The sequence below is a fragment of the Oncorhynchus gorbuscha genome, linkage group LG21 (genome assembly GCF_021184085.1).
Source record: "Oncorhynchus gorbuscha isolate QuinsamMale2020 ecotype Even-year linkage group LG21, OgorEven_v1.0, whole genome shotgun sequence".
Classification (NCBI taxonomy): domain Eukaryota; kingdom Metazoa; phylum Chordata; class Actinopteri; order Salmoniformes; family Salmonidae; genus Oncorhynchus; species Oncorhynchus gorbuscha.
In genome coordinates, this window is record NC_060193.1 from 21,050,339 (window position 1) to 21,063,799 (window position 13,461).

At 47.3% G+C, this 13,461-nt stretch overlaps 1 pseudogene; it reads left to right on the forward strand.

Moving 5' to 3' along the window:
* Window positions 1-13,461, forward strand: part of LOC124007993 — a 94,168-nt pseudogene that overhangs the window by 59,310 nt on the left and 21,397 nt on the right.

Genomic DNA, 13,461 nt, shown 5'->3' on the forward strand with positions numbered 1-13,461 from the left:
CACAGGTTTTCCAGCTACCTCCGTGAACAAATACTCCGACTCCCACCTTGTTTGAAACCCCCGGTTCTCAGTGTCCACCTTCCGTTTTGCCATTTTTGATGGGTATCTGAAAGTTAATTTTACTGTGATGCTGACAACTGCTGTGCCAATAAATATTGAAATGAAGCAGCCTACTGCTCGGTGCGTCACCGTTGCATTGTGGGAAATGTAGTATTGGTGCGTGTAAAAGATCTGCGGGCTGCCGGCTTGCTGCGGTCTGCGGGCCGGTTCTAATAATAAATCAAGATCATCCCAGGGGCCGCAAAAAACCTTCTCGCGGGCCGGATGTGGCCCGCGGGCCTTGACTCTGACATATGTGCTTTATAGGATAGTCTAGAACGGAGCTCGTCCAGTTTGTTCTCCAGTGATTGTACGTTTACCAATAGAACAGATGGTAGAGGCGGTTTACAGTCACCGACGTATTGTGATCAGGGTGCCCGCACATCGCCCCTCTAATGGCACCTTTTTCTGAGTCTCAGGGAGATGGGTCCGGTGTGAGTAGTACAGTATGTGCTACGCCTCTGACTTGTTGAAGTAAAGCTCTTCATCCAAATCGAAGTTAGTTATTTTCGGTCATAGGATACGATGGTGGAAACATTATGTACCAAAAAAGTTAAGATCAGCATGAAAAACAAATAGGTCAGGAGCCTGTAAAACAGCAGCTATCCATTGCTGCAGCATTCTTTCATGTCTGTCTCTGTCTATCTGTCTGGGGTCATGTAATTGGTCTGGGCGTCTTAATACACTGCTTAAACACACAGGCTGTGTATCAAGTGGGTACCTTATTCCCTATAGAGTGTACAACTTTTGACCGGAGCCCATAGGGAGTAGGATGCCATTTCAGAAACAGCCATAGAGTTGTTCTGGGCTTCCTCATACACTGTCAACTAAACAGTAACTATAGACAGACTTATAGTTCTTATTCCTAGAACTTCATTGTGACCTCACGCAAACCTCTTTTTTTTAATGCCTGCGTCCCAGATGTCAGGCCAGGGTGAAAGTTAGTGCACTATATAGGGAATAGGGTGCCATTTTGGACACAAACCAATATGTTTTCCCAGTGACCTAGATGTGAAAGTTGCGCTATAAAGGAATCTTCTATATCTGGAAATGTGTACAGTTCTGAACTTGCGCTGTAGACGAATCTGATATGTTCAGTTCTGAGCATGCACTGAAGAGGAATCTTGATATTTATGGAAATGTGTACAGTTCTGAACACACTCTCTAGTTCAGGGCTCTCCAACCCTGTTCCTGGAGACCTAGTTTTCACTCCACCCTAATCTAACTCACCTGATTCTAATAATTTAGTTGGTTGATAAGCAGAATCATTTAAGTTACCCCTGGGGATGGAGTGAAAACCTACAGGAGGGTAGTTCTTTAAGAAAGCCCTGTGTTGGAGAGCCCTGCAATAGAGGAATCTAATACCATACCGTATGTAAATATGTGTAACCGAGACTTCCAGCTACTGACCTTTTTATAGATATGTATTCAAATGGCCTGGGAAGGTAGCCAGGTGTGTGTGCTCTAGCCAACTCCTCTTACATGTTGTCATGTTCGGACCAGGCAACCCTGGGAAACTGATTAGTCAGGGAGGAATGTCGGGAACACTGGGAGAAAGGGGGTTGGAGTAAACAGGAATTCTCCCAAATAACCGTCAGTCTTGGAGGGAACACACACACACACACTAGTCAAAGACGGTTCTCTCTGCTACCGCACGGCAAGTGGTACCGGAGTGCCAAGTCTAGGTCCAAGAGGCTTCTAAACCGCTTCTACCCCCAAGCCAAAAGACTCCTGAACAGCTAATCAAATGGCCACCCAGACTATGTGCATTGCCCCACCCCCACCCATATATATATGTACATGTAGGTAGTTTTTAAAGTGACTATACATAGATAATAACCGAGTAGCAGCAGCATAGAAGGAGGGGGGCGGAGCAATGCACATAGTCTGAATAGCCATTTGATTAGCTGTTCAGGAGTCTTATGGCTTGGGGGTAGAAGCTGTTTAGAAGCCTCTTGGACCTAGACTTGGCACTCCGGTACCGCTTGCCGTGGGGTAGCAGAGGGAACCGTCTATGACTAGGGTGGCTGGAGTCTGACAATGTTTAGGGCCTTCCTCTGATACCACCTGGTATAGAGGTCCTGGATGGCAGGAAGCTTGGCCCCGGTGATGTACTGGGCCATACGCACTACCCTATGTAGTTCCTTGCGGTCGGAGGCCGAGCAGTTGCCGTACCAGACAGTGATGCAACCCGTCAGGATGCTCTCGATGGTGCAGCTGTAAAAACCTTTTGAGGATTTGAGGACCCATGCCAAATATTTTGTCTCCTGAGAGGGAATAGGTTTTGTCGTGCCTCCTTCACGACTGTCTTGGTGTGCTTGGACCATGTTGGTTTATTAGTGATGTGGATGCCAAGGAACTTGAAGCTCTCAACCTGCTCCACTACAGCCCCATCGATGAGAATGGGGGCGTGCTCAGTCCTCCTTTTGCTGTAGTTCACAATCATCTTTGCCTTGATCACATTGAGGGACAGGTTGTTGTCCTTGCACCACACGGTCAGGTCTCTGACCACCTCCCTATGTCTCATCACATTTCATGGCTACAGACGTGAGTTCTACGGGTCGGTAGTCATTTTGGCAGGTTACCTTAGTGTTCTTGGGCACAGGGACTATGGTGGTCTGCTTGAAACATGTTGGTATTACAGACTCGGACAGGGAGAGTTGAAAATGTCAGTGAAGACACTTGTCAGTTGGTCAGCGCATGCTCAGGGTACATGTCCTGGTAATCCGTCCGGCCCTGCGGCCTTGTGACTGTTGACCTGTTTAAAGATCTTACTCGCATCGGCTGCGGAGAGCGTGATCACACAGTCGTCTGGAACAGCTGATGCTCTCATGCATGTTTCAGTGTTACTTGCCTCGAAGCAAGTGTAGAAGTTATTTAGCTCATCTGGTAGGCTCGTGTCACTGGGCTGCTCTCAGCTGTGCTTCCCTTTGTAGTCTGTAATAGTTTGAAAGCCCTGCCACACCCGACGAGCCTCGGAGCCGGTGTACAATTCGATCTTAGTCCAGAATTGACGCTTTGCCTTTTTGATGGTTTGTCGGAGGACTTTGCAGGATTTCTTATAAGCTTTTGGGTTAGAGTCCCACTCCTTGAAAGCGGCAGCTCTACCCTTTAGGTTAGAGCGAATGTTACCTGGAATCATGGCTTCTGGTTTGGGTATGTACGTACTGTTATGCAGGTGAATGAGGACCCAAAAGCGACTTAGCGAAAACAGAGTCTTTATTCCAGTAACTGGCAAAAGTATACTCCTGGACAATATAAGAAGAAAACAAAACATGAAAAACTAAAATCCACTCGTAGTGACGAGGACAGACTGGAGACTCGACCATTGACTGCAGATTGCCTCGGGAAGGCACCGACCGTAGCAGACTTAGACACCTGCTAACACGCAGCATCTGAAGGAGACAAGACACGACAGGGCGAGACAATGACACAGCACAGCGAACATCATATAAGGATCCGACAAGGACAGAAGCGGAAAACAAGGGGAGAAATAGGGACTCTAATCAGACGACAAAATAGGGGACAGGTGTGAAAAGACTAAATGAGTGAGTTAGGAGAATGAGGAACAGCTGGGAGCAGGAACGGAACGATAGAGAGAGGAGAGAGAGAGGGAGGGGGAGAGAGAGGGATAGAAAAAGGTAACGAACCTAATAAGACCAGCAGGGGGAAACGAACAGAAGGGAAAGCATAATGACAAGACAATATAAGACAAAACATGACACGTACTGTCACTGTGGGGACGACGTCCTCAATGCACTTATTGATAAAGCCAGTGACTGATGTGGTGTACTCCTCAATGCCATCGGAAAAATCCCGGAACATATTCCAGTCTGTTTTGGCAAAACAGTTCAGTAGTTTAGCATCTGCTTCATCTGACCACTTTTTTTATAGACCGAGTCACTGGTGCTTCCTACTTAAATGTTTGCTTGTAAGCAGGAATCAGGAGGATAGAGTTATTGGTCAGATTTGCCAAATGGAGGGCGAGGGAGAGCTTCTATGTGTTTGTAGTAAAGGTGGTCTAGAATGGTTTTTCCTCTGGTTGCATGTTTAACATACTGATAGAAATTAGGCTTATCAGAAGATACTCTACCTCAGAGCAAAACCTTGGGACTTCCTAAGATATTATGCACCGGCTATTGTTTACAAATATGCATAGGACCCCGCCCCGTGTCTTACCAGAGGCTGCTGTTCTGTCCTGCCGATAGTCTAACCCGCCAGTTGTATGTTCATAATGTTGTCTTTTAGCCACGACTCTGAAACATAAGATATTACACGTTTTTAATGTCCTGTTGGTAGGATATACATGTTTTCAGTTTGTCCCATTTCTTTTTCCAGCGATTGAACATTAGCTAGCAGGGTGGAAGGCAATGGCAGATTAGCCACTCGTCGCCTGATCCTCACAAGGCACCCTGATTTATTTTCCAGCTATTCACGAGTCCCCACAAAGATAGAAAAACAAAACGTGTGTGTGTGTGTGTGTGGCATGCACACATGCACAATGCACATACTGTATGGGTTTTGACTGTGGTGGTTGAGTGTTTGCTAACCCTCCCAGCATTGACCAATACTGCATTGTTTTTCCACAGGCTGCTATGTATTAGGTCCACATTGCTGCACTGGTGGCAGAATATCTCCACAGGAAAAGTAAGACCGTCTTTCCCCGTTTCATTCATTCACCGTCACTTACAGTACTTTGAAGTATTGTTACATTATTTTTTTCTTTACATTGTCACTTCGCATTATCGTTTTACATTATTGTCAGAAGTATTACTTTTATTGTAAGAACTTTATCATATATATATTTTTTATAGAACAGCACACTGGCATTCTGTTTACCCCACAATGGACTAAAGCCGTGACACCAGACTGTATTATCTTACTAATAAGGTCTTTATTTTATCCAGCCAGGATGCTTTATACTTATCAACTCTGTCCCCAGGCAAATCCTATTGCCTGTCTGTGTTCTACAAAACAAATAGGTTAAGCCCACGTACCCATTAAGCACACACAAAAACTACAGTTATGCATATTAAGCATTTAGCCATAGTGCCTTTACCAAGATTAGAAACAATTAGGAACAATTGAAACCCCTGTACTCTCCAAAACCTTTGGTGTGGACAGGTCGTTGTTGATGCAGAGAGAGAAGAAGAAGACCAGAGTTTAGGGATAGAAGATCTACAACTGGTGGACAAAAATGCAAAGAAATGAGGGACAAGATGACTACTCGTGCATTTTTGGCTGGGGACATTGTCTTATTGTTGTCCTTTATTCATCCACGTGATTGTATTTATTATGGCCATTGAACTGTTAGCTTTAAAAGTCAAATCCAATGATAACATTAAGGGGCACATACATTTCTCCAGTTTCTTTGGATTACAAGCCAACTATGATAAGTGTACTATATTATGGATCAGGTCTCTAAAAGATCAACTTTAAATTGCCATGTGGTCTACCGATTGAATAGCCAGATGGAGAACATTGGTGTACATATCCTGGAAAACTTTAGTGATCTAGTTTAGTGAACTATTAACTTTGATTGAAACTTTGCAAAAATATATAGGAACTTGAGAACCATGGAGAGGGAAACGCCTATCCTTATATGGGAAGATTACCTTGATTACGTCTGCTCATACATACAATATCTGGAAACCAATGGTCTGGGGTATAAATAAATATACACTATTTTGCAGTTTACATATTTATTCATAGCTCTCAGCTCCGGGATAATCTTTTTTCAAATCATGCGAGAACATGATATTTCACTTTACTTGGAATTGTAAACCAGATAAAGTTAATTGAGCATATTAATATAATGAAAAGGAGTTTGAAGGGTTGAAACTATTAAATATTAAGGCATTAAACCTTTACGCATCCATTTTACCGAAATTGTATCTAAATCCAAACTATTTCTCTAGCAAGGTACTAAGAGATGACCATCCTTTGTTTAAGAGGGAGCTCTGCTTTTTTGCAGATTAAAATCTTACATTTTTGGTGGATTAAAAATGTATCTTTGTTTTTTGTGTGTTTTCTTTACTCTGTTTATTAAGTATTACACACACAGACAGACAAGACAACACAAAGCAATATAAATAATATACTCAACTAGAAAAAATACAACTAATATTTTTTTTAAATAGCTTTAAAGATACCATACTTTAGACAAGTTAAACACACCAGGCAGAAGGCTACAAAGGTTAGAGGGCAATCTATAGTACAGGGACAGAGCAAACACCTCACCATTGTTGCTGTAAACAGTCAAGGGATAGGGGTGGAGAAATGCAACCACTCACAGACTGTCACGGCCACAGACCGACCATCAACTGGACCAAAAATAAAAAGTTTACAATGCTTAAAATAAAAAAATGAATAACAATCATTTTATGTAGGCGTAAACTAAATGTAAAAATAAAAATAACTGGAAGAAACAAGCTCACACTTCAGTCTTTGCCCGGGCAAGATGAACAAGGCATCCGCAGGTCACAATCAATAAGCACATCAACCTTACATTTACATTACATTTAAGTCATTTAGCAGACACTCTTATCCAGAGCGACTTACAAATTGGTGCATTCACCTTATGACATCCAGTGGAACAGTCACTTTACAATAGTGCATCTAAATCTTAAAGGGGGGGGGGTGAGAAGGATTACTTATCCTATCCTAGGTATTCCTTAAAGAGGTGGGGTTTCAGATGTCTCCGGAAGGTGGTGATTGACTCCGCTGTCCTGGCGTCGTGAGGGAGTTTGTTCCACCATTGGGGAGCCAGAGCAGCGAACAGTTTTGACTGGGCTGAGCGGGAACTGTACTTCCTCAGTGGTAGGGAGGCGAGCAGGCCAGAGGTGGATGAACGCAGTGCCCTTGTTTGGGTGTAGGGCCTGATCAGAGCCTGGAGGTACTGAGGTGCCGTTCCCCTCACAGCTCCGTAGGCAAGCACCATGGTCTTGTAGCGGATGCGAGCTTCAACTGGAAGCCAGTGGAGAGAGCGGAGGAGCGGGGTGACGTGAGAGAACTTGGGAAGGTTGAACACCAGACGGGCTGCGGCGTTCTGGATGAGTTGTAGGGGTTTAATGGCACAGGCAGGGAGCCCAGCCAACAGCGAGTTGCAGTAATCCAAACGGGAGATGACAAGTGCCTGGATTAGGACCTGCGCCGCTTCCTGTGTGAGGCAGGGTCGTACTCTGCGGATGTTGTAGAGCATGAACCTACAGGAACGGGCCACCGCCTTGATGTTAGTTGAGAACGACAAGGTGTTGTCCAGGATCACGCCAAGGTTCTTAGCGCTCTGGGAGGAGGACACAATGGAGTTGTCAACCGTGATGGCGAGATCATGGAACGGGCAGTCCTTCCCCGGGAGGGAGAGCAGCTCCGTCTTGCCGAGGTTCAGCTTGAGGTGGTGATCCATCATCCACACTGATATGTCTGCCAGACATGCAGAGATGCAATTCGCCACCTGGTCATCAGAAGGGAGAAAGGAGAAGATTAATTGTGTGTCGTCTGCATAGCAATGATAGGAGAGACCATGTGAGGTTATGACAGAGCCAAGTGACTTGGTGTATAGTGAGAATAGGAGAGGGCCTAGAACAGAGCCCTGGGGGACACCAGTGGTGAGAGCACGTGGTGAGGAGACAGATTCAGACCTTAATGCCCCCCCAGACAAAACACAAAGAAAAGCTAATCCAACCCTTAAGTCACAGGGGGGTCAAATACAGACTTATTTTGGTTTTAATGGGAGTGCCATCAGAGAATGGACTGTTTGAAGTAAGACCGGAATGGAGCCCAAGCCTCCTTAAACAGTTTGGGGTTCCCCCATGAATTGCATTTTCTTCTAGTTTCAGAGAGCACAACACATCTCTCACCCAATATTTATAAAATGGGGGAGCTGCCATCTTCCAGTTCTGTAGTATTAGCCATCTAGCTAAAAGAGTTGTATAAGCAACAGTGTCCGACTGGATTCTTGACAGGGGGGTACCTATGGGCAGTACTCCAAAAAGAGCTGTAAGGGGAGACGGATCTATAAGTGTCATATATATCAGAGAAACATTTCAATATTCATTCCCAGAAACCTGACAGTTTATGACAGCCCCTGTCAGGATTTGGCCAGGGTTGTTCCGGTTTTTGGTCACTAGATGCCCCCATTGTGCCCTTTGACCTTTTGTTTTCCCTTGATCCCCATTATTATTTGCACCTGTGCCTCGTTTCCCCTGATTGTATTTAAACCCTTTGTTTTATTCAGTTCTTTGCTCTGTGTTTGTATGTTAGCACCCAGCCCTAGTACTCTATGAACTCTTGTTGATCCCGGTGGACCCTCTTGTGGAATTCTGTTTTTTTGTTCTTGTTTGTTTGTTTTTGAGTATCTTTTGAGGCTTTTTGTGCTATACCTTCCACCTTGTGGATTTACCTTTTTGTCTTGGAGGATTACCTTTGTTCTTGTGGAATTCCTTTTGAGGTTGTGGAGTTACATGTTTTCCTGAAGAACTTCACTTTTTACTTCATTAAATACACCGTCTCAAGTACTGCTGTGTCTGCCTCATCTTCTGGGTTCTGCTGACTATTCGTGGTTCAGTTGGTTTAGTGACTGTTTCTCACTCCGGAGACCCGGGTTCGTAACCGGGTCCTGACAGAAACACAGAGCCAGAAATGAACCCAGAGGCAGCCAGTTCCCAGGACCTTGTTGCCATGCGGTCCCACCACCAGGAGACTGTCCAACGCCACGAAGCCGCCCTGGTTCAGCAAATGGCCTTAATGGCTAGACATTCTCATCTTCTGTCGGAGATGCTGACTTCCATAAAGCAGATATCTGATCGACTTACCCCGGCAACAGTTCCCGTCCCAGTACCTCAGATTCACGTACCCATGGAAGTTAACCCTCTGGCTGAACCTCGTCTTCCACCTCCCCAACGGTTCTCAGGTGATCCAAGTGCTTGTAAAGGGTTTCTCACCCAATGTTCTCTCTCCTTCGAGCTGCAACCCTCGTCGTTCCCCACCGACCAGTCTAAGATTGCATATATCATCACCCTGCTGTCGGAAAAAGCCCTGGCCTGGGCTACTGCTGTGTGGGATGCCCATAGTTCCTGCTGTGCCAGCTACTCTGCCTTTGCTGAGGAATTCAAACGAGTGTTTCAAGGCCCAAGCAGTGGTCCTGACTCAGCCAAACAGCTCCTGACTCTCCACCAAGGTCGGCGCAGCGTGACGGACTATGCCATCCAGTTCCGCGCGGTGGCAGCAGCGAGTGGCTGGAACAACGAGGCGCTCACGGTGTGCTTTCTGAAAGGCCTTTCCGACACTATCCAAGATGAACTGGCCACTCGGGAACCACCGGACAATCTCGAGTCCCTGATCAAGTTGGCCTCACGCATTGACCAGCGTCTGAGAGAGAGAGAACTCAACCGTAGACCTCTAGCCCCTATCAGTCCCAGCTCCGAGTCCCCACCTTTATCCTCGCTGGCTCCACCGGAACCCATGCAGATTGGACGCATCTCCCAGGCTGAGAGAGACCGCCGGATGAGGGAGTGATGCTGTCTATATTGCGGCAAACCGGGCCATTTCCGTTCCACGTGTCCCGGGCTCCAGGGAAACGCTCTGTCCCATACAGACCGGGGGGAACTGTAACGGGAAACATAACCTCCTCCCATCCGTCCAACTCCCGTCTGCTCATTCCAGTCACCCTTTCCTGGGATAACCACAAGCTTCACCTTCAAGCCTTGGTAGACTCTGGAGCCGCAGGTAACCTCATGGATGGTGTCTGGGCGAAGGAGAATGGCGTTCCCTCTGAACCTCTAAGTGACTACATTGTATGGAAGCCCTTTGGGATCTGGACTTGTCACTCATGTCACTACCTCCTTGCGACTTTCAGTTTCACAACACCAGGAATTGATGAACTTTCATTTGATCTCCTGTTCCGAGTTCCCTCTCGTCCTTGCATACCCCTGGCTTCACAGCCATAACCCTCACATCGACTGGTCTGTGGGCACTATCAAGCAGTGGGGTCCTACGTGCCAAGCTACTTGTATTTTCCCGAATTCCCCGAGTTCTACTCCCGAGTCTTTAGAATCCATCGACCTGACCCGAGTTCCCGAGTGTTACCATGACCTCAAACTGGTATTTAGCAAACAGAGGGCCACCATGCTACCACCCCATAGACCTTATGATTGCCCCATCAACTGTTTCCGGGCACTTGCCGGATATTTTCTCGGATCTTTTCCCTATCTCCACCCGAACGAGCTGCTACGGATACCTACATCAAGGACGCTCTGGAAGCAGGCCTCATGCGTCCATCCACCTCCCCGGCGGGAGCAGGGTTTTTCTTTGTGGCCAAGAAAGACGATGGATTACGTCCTTGCATCGACTACCGGGGACTCAATGCCATAACCGTCCGTAACCGTTACCCGCTACCCCTTATGGCCACAGCCTTCGAGCTGCTCCAGGAAGCAGTTGTTTTCACTAAGCTTGACCTGCGGAACGCATACCATCTTGTGCGGATCAGACCTGGTGACGAGTGGAAGACCGCTTTCAACACTCCTACTGGTCACTATGAATACTTGGTGATGCCCTTCGGCCTGACCAACGCCCCAGCAGTGTTCCAAGCGCTCATTAACGATGTGCTTAGGGATATGCTTAACATATTTGTGTTCATTTACTTGGATGACATACTCATCTTTTCGAGCTCTCTTCAAGAACACACAAAGCATGTCAAACAAGAACTCAAACGCCTCCTAGACAGCCATCTGTACGTTAAGCCGGAAAAATGTGAATTCCATTCATCCCGAGTACAATTCCTGGGATTTGTAGTGGAACTCGGTCGAGTCCAAATGGACCCCAGGAAGGTAGGGGCGGTAGCGGATTGGCCCACCCCCAAATCCGTTAAGGAAGTTCAGCGTTTCCTGGGCTTCACTAACTTTTACCGCAAGTTCATCAAGAACTTCAGCTTGGTGGCAGCTCCTCTCTCAGCTTTAACCAAGGGTGGCAATGCAAGGTTTTTGTGGGAAAGAGAAGCTGAGACTGCCTTCCAAGGACTCAAGCAGCGCGTCCTCTCTGCTCCCATCCTGATACTACCGACTACGGATGAACTGTTTGTGGTGGAGGTAGACGCCTCAGAGGTTGGTGTTGGAGCTGTCCTGTCTCAGAGGGGTGAAGACAAGAAGCTTCATCCGTGCGCTTTCTTCTCACACCGGCTTACCCCGGCTGAGCGGAACTACGATGTGGGGGATCGTGAACTCCTAGCGGTTAAGATGGCATTGAAGGAATGGAGACACTGGCTCGAGGGGGCTTCTCACCCGTTTCAAGTGCTTACGGCCCACAAAAATCTGGAGTATATCCAGCAGGCGAAGCGGTTGAACTCTAGACAGGCTAGATGGTCTCTTTTCTTCAATCGATTCCAGTTTATCCTCACCCATCGGCCCGGGTCGAAGAATCTCAAACCGGATGCCCTGTCCCGAGTCTACGCTCCTGCCATTCGAGATGACACGGACATGCCTGTCCTTCCTGCTGCTAAGATCGTGGCTCCGATCTCGTGGCAAATTGAGGATACCGTGAGACGAGCTCAAGCTATTGAACCGGACCCGAAAGGAGGTCCTGCCAATCGGTTGTTTGTCCCCAAGGCAGTGAGGACTCAGGTTCTTCTGTGGGGGCACTCCTCTCGCCTCACCTGTCACCCGGGCGTAGGTCGCACCTTGGAGTTCATCCAGCGTAAGTTCTGGTGGCCTACCATAAGAGAAGACGTTGCCACTTTCGTCAATGCCTGCCCCGTGTGCTGCCAGGGCAAATCTTCTCACCTCTGCCCGCAAGGACTCCTTCACCCTTTACCTGTTCCCCACAGACACTGGTCCCATATCTCGTTAGACTTTATTACTGGCCTTCCTCCATCCCATGGCAATACTACTATCCTAGTCATAATCGACAGGTTTTCAAAGGCGGCCAGGTTCGTCCCTCTGACTAAGTTACCTTCTGCCAAGGAAACGGCTGAGTTGGTAATTAATCATGTGTTCCGAGTCTTCGGCATTCCTCAAGATATGGTTTCTGACAGAGGTCCCCAGTTCGCCTCTAGGTTTTGGAAGGCCTTCTGCCAACTCATCGGGGCTTCTGCCAGTCTATCTTCAGGGTACTATCCGGAGTTCAACGGCCAAACAGAGAGGATGAATCAAGAGCTGGAAACCACCCGATGTATGACTCGTAACAACCCGTCCACATGGTCGTCCTTCATTGTTTGGGCCGAATACGCGCACAACACCTTGCGCTCCTCCTCCACTGGTATGTCCCCGCACGAGTGTCAGTTTGGCTATGCCCCTCCATTGTTCCCGGACCAGGAGACAGAAGTCAGAGTGCCTTCAGCCTTGAAGTTCGTCAGACGCTGTCGGCTTATGTGGAGGAAGACCCGTCTTAATCTTATGCGTTCCTCACAGAGATACCAACAACAAGCCAACAGACGTCGCCGTCCCGGGCCTACCCTGCGCCCCGGCCAGAGAGTCTGGCTCTCCACAAGAGACTTACCACTACGGGTGGAGTCTCGCAAGCTGTCCCAAAAAAAATAAATAAATAAAAAAATCGGTCCCTTTAAGGTTGCCAGGAGAGTTAACCCTGTTTCTTATCGCCTACACTTACCCAGATCCCTTAAGATTAATCCCACGTTTCACATTTCCTTATTAAAACCTGTTGTTTTTTCTCCCCTTGTCCCGGCAGACAGACCTCCCCCTCCGCCTCGTGTCATTGGAGGCCAGCCGGCTTATACCGTCCATCGGATACTGGATTCCCGCCGGGTGCAGCGGTCCTGGCAGTATGTGGTGGACTGGGAAGGCTACGGTCCCGAGGAGCGCTCCTGGGTTCCTGCCAAACACATACTGGACCCTGACCTCATTCGTCAGTTCAGGGCCCTCCACCCTGAGAGAGCTGGTAGGAACGTCAGGAGCCGTTCCTAGGGGGGGATTCTGTCAGGATTTGGCCAGGGTTGTTCCGGTTTTTGGTCACTAGATGCCCCCATTGTGCCTTTTGACCTTTTGTTTTCCCTTGATCCCCATTATTATTTGCACCTGTGCCTCGTTTCCCCTGATTGTATTTAAACCCTTTGTTTTACTCAGTTCTTTGCTCTGTGTTTGTATGTTAGCACCCAGCCCTAGTACTCTGTGAACTCTTGTTGATCCCGGTGGACTCTCTTGTGGAATTCTGTTTTTTTGTTCTTGTTTGTTTGTTTGTTTTTGAGTATCTTTTGAGGCTTTTTGTGCTTTACCTTCCACCTTGTGGATTTACCTTTTTGTCTTGGAGGATTACCTTTGTTCTTGTGGAATTCCTTTTGAGGTTGTGGAGTTACATGTTTTCCTGAAGAACTTCACTTTTTACTTCATTAAATACACTGTCTCAAGTACTGCT